Here is a 4372-nt window from a genome sequence, read left to right on the forward strand (position 1 = left end):
AGGAGAGGGGGACATTCTTTCTCTGTGCATATACTGGAGGAGATGTGATGCGCACGATGTGTTGGCAGCACTTTTAAACCCGTGCGTGCATGCGCGCGCAGTGTGTGTGTGTGTCAGATATTGGCGGCTCAATGCTTGTTTGTTCACGCTGAGAGAGAAGATGAGCGAAGCATAGAGATAGAGAGAGAGAGGTGGGGGGAAGTGGGATAGAAGGGAGAGAGAGAGAGAGAGAGATCAAAGTCTGAATGCTTACATGTTTACTTTTACAATGATCAATGAGGTACAGCAGTGTTCTGTGAAACTCTTTGTTGTATATAGCTGTTGATTTGATGGTTATTGTATCTTATTTGTAGCCTACCATCAATTACAATCATCGTATTTGTACTGTATGCACTGTGAATTATGGCATCTTTAGTTAATTAAATCTCAATGGGACACATGAAAAGGATGAGGAGAGACAGACAGACAGACAGACAGATGGACATATCAAACTGGTATCTGATATAACTAACTAACAGACAGACAGACAGACAGACAGACAGGCAGACAGACAGATGGTGAGAGAGAAAGAGAGATATCCATGCATTTAAGACTGAGATAGTCAGCTCATTATACAATTGTAATTTGCCCATGCATACAGTATTTTGAAACGATAAGGCAGGAGGGTCTCACTCTTGCACCATCAAAAGATATGATGGATCTGATTATCGTTCTTCAATTCCCAAAATTGCTAGTAAAAGTGTATTCCATCACGCTTTATTCATCTTTATGAGAGTACACGCATTGTCACGTCTACTCCTGCTCCTCCCTTCCGGCGTGCGACGTCGACGGAATACTAGCCACCGGTCCTGGGATTTATCATTACGCACACCTGGCATCCATCATTACACGCACCTGCAGGTCATTATGATTCACACCTGGACTCTATTAGCTTCCTCATTACCTCCCCTTTATCTGTCCCTCCCTTACGTTCATTCCTCAGTCGGTATTGTTCCTGTGTTCATGCTATATCGCCAGGCATAATGGGACCCATCTCGTCCAAAAAGTTGACTCAAGTTTGCCAAAAAGCACCTGGATGATCATCAAGACTCTTGGAAGAACGTTCTATGGACAGATGATTCAAAAGTATAACTTTTTGGACGACATGGTTCCAGTAATGCCTGGCGAAAACCAAACACTGCATTCCACAGTAAGAACATCATACCAAACGTCAAGCGTGGTGGTGGGATGCTTTGGGGATGCTTTGCTGCCTCAGGACCTGGACGACTTGCCTTAATAGAAGGAACCATGAATTCTGCTCTGTATCAGAGAATTCTACAGGAGAATGTCAGACCATCCGTCTGTGAGCTGAAGCTGAAGCGCAGCTGGGTCACGCAGCAAGACAATGATCCAAAACACACAATCAAGTCTACATGAAAATTGCTAAAAAGCAACAAATTGGACGTTTTGGAATGGCCTGGTCAAAGTCCAGACCTAATCCCAATTGAGATGTTGTGGCAGGACTTGAAACGAGCAGTTCATGCTTGAAAACCCACACGTCACTGAGTTAAAGCAGTTCTGCATGGAAGAGTGGGCCAAAATTCCTCCACATCGACGTGAGAGACTGATCAACAACTACAAGAAGCATTTAGTTGGAGTCATTGCAGCTAGAGGTGGCACAACCAGTTATTGAGTGTAAATTACTTTTTCACACAGGGGAATTGGGTGTTGCATAACTTTGTTTATGAAATAAATATGTAATTGTTGTGTTATTTGTTCACTTATGTTCCCTTTATCTAATATTAGGTTTTGGTTGAAGATCTGATAACATTCAGTATCACAAATATGCAAAAGTAGAGAAAATTAGAAAGGGGGCAAATATTTTTCATAGCACTGTAACTAACTGAGGTATCTTGAATTAACTGGCATCTGATATTACTAAATGAAGTATTTGATATATCAAACTGGTATCTGATATAACGAACTGAGTTATTTTATATATCAAACTGATATCTGATATAACTAACAGTGGTATCTGATATAACTGAGATGAAATGAGGTAGCTAACTAATCTGGTATAATAACGGAAGTGTCTGATACAACTATCTGCTCATGAAAAGCCCAGCCACTTAACTCAATTCTTAGTCTGTCACTGAGCCATTAACGCTTACATCACAACAACAAATGCATGCACACCCTGAGGCAGCTTGAGAAGTGGGTGAACCTGTACCACGTGAGACGAATACAAACACACTTTATAGGCCAGGTGTACTGTCGCGCTAAATCTCTCTCTCGCACACACACAAGCTGCCTTATTAATGCATTGAATAACATATTCACTACATGAAATAACAGATAGTCCCCCCCAAAAAAAATTAAAGGAACTTTGTTCTGAAGTGTATGTCCTGTATCTGAGAGACATAAGAAAGATAAGGATATTATTTTTTTTTACATGTATTTAACCCCTTACTTTTGGCACTAAACAGTCTCGATATATACAATACTTTTTTTCAACAGGTACCGGGGACCTTCAGATGAGTCTTGTGAGGTCTGTGGGCGTCCTAGAGCAAAACATTTACGTGTTCATGAGATGCTCACCTTTCAACAAAGGGGTCATATTAGCAGGGGTGAAAGTAAGGCGTTCCGGCAAAATAAATAGTGGGGGTATGTCGTTCCCGTCGGTAAACGTGAGCCTATCACAATTCATACAACATGCCCCCAAAAATTATAGGCTATACATTCTTATTTAACATTACTGCATGTCAGGCATAGCGAATTGACTCGGAACCGGGTGGTATTGTGGTTTGAGGAGAATGCTTACATTTTATGAAGGCTGAGATGAGTGGCGGAGACCGAGGCGGGCGTGGACAACAAGTGGATGCATCAATTCTTTTTTTATTTTTTATTTCACCTTTATTTAACAAGGTAAGCCAGTTGAGAACAAGTTCTCATTTACAACTGCGACCTGGCCCAGATAAAGCAAAGCAGTGCGATAAAAACAACAACACAGAGTTACATATGGGGTAAAAAAACATAAAGTCAAAAAATACAACAGAAAATATATATACAGTGTGTGCAAATGTAGCAAGTTATGGAGGTAAGGCAATAAATAGGCTATAGTGCAAAATAATTACAATTAGTATTAACACTGGAATGCTAGATGTGCAAGAGATTATGTGCAAATAGAGATACTGGAGTGCAAAAGAGCAAAATAAATAACAATATAGGGATGAGGTAGTTGGGTGGGCTAATTTCAGATGGGCTGTGTACAGGTGCAGTGATCGGTAAGGTGCTCTGACAACTGATGCTTAAAGTTAGTGAGGGAGATAAGAGTCTCCAGCTTCAGAGATTTTTGCAATTTGTTCCAGTCATTGGCAGCAGAGAACTGGAAGGAATGGCGGCCAAAGGAGGTGTTGGCTTTGGGGATGACCAGTGAGATATACCTGCTGGAGCGCAGACTACGGGTGGGTGCTGCTATGGTGACCAATGAGCTAAGATAAGGCGGGGATTTGCCTAGCAGTGATTTATAGATGGCCTGGAGCCAGTGGGTTTGACAACGAACATGTAGTGAGGACCAGCCAACAAGAGCGTACAGGTCACAGTGGTGGGTAGTGTATGGGGCTTTGGAGACAAAACGGATGGCACTGTGATAGACTACATCCAATTTGCTGAGTAGAGTGTTGGAGGCTATTTTGTAAATGACATCGCCGAAGTCAAGGATCGGTAGGATAGTCAGTTTTACGAGGGCATGTTTGGCAGCATGAGTGAAGGAGGCTTTGTTGCGAAATAGGAAGCCGATTCTAGATTTAACTTTGGATTGGAGATTCTTAATGTGAGTCTGGAAGGAGAGTTTACAGTCTAACCAGACACCTAGGTATTTGTAGTTGTCCACATACTCTAGGTCAGACCCGTCGAGAGTAGTGATTCTAGTCGGGTGGGCGGGTGCCAGCAGCGTTTGATTGAAGAGCATGCATTTAGTTTTACTAGTGTTTAAGAGCAGTTGGAGGCTACTGAAGGAGTGTTGTATGGCATTGAAGCTCGTTTGGAGGTTTGTTAACACAGTGTCCAATGAAGGGCCAGATGTATACAAAATGGTGTCGTCTGTGTAGAGGTGGATCTGAGAGTCACCAGCAGCAAGAGCGACATCATTGATATACACGGAGAAAAGAGTCGGCCCAAGAATTGAACCCTGTGGCACCCCCATAGAGACTGCCATAGGTCCAGACAACAGGCCCTCCGATTTGACACATTGAACTCTATCTGAGAAGTAGTTGGTGAACCAGGCGAGGCAGTCATTTGAGAAACCAAGGCTATTTAGTCTGCCAATAAGAATGCGGTGGTTGACAGAGTCAGAAAGCCTTGGCCAGGTCGATGAAGACGGCTGCACAGTACT

Source organism: Coregonus lavaretus (genome assembly GCF_964263955.1).
Source record: "Coregonus lavaretus genome assembly, chromosome: 38".
Lineage (NCBI taxonomy): Eukaryota > Metazoa > Chordata > Actinopteri > Salmoniformes > Salmonidae > Coregonus > Coregonus lavaretus.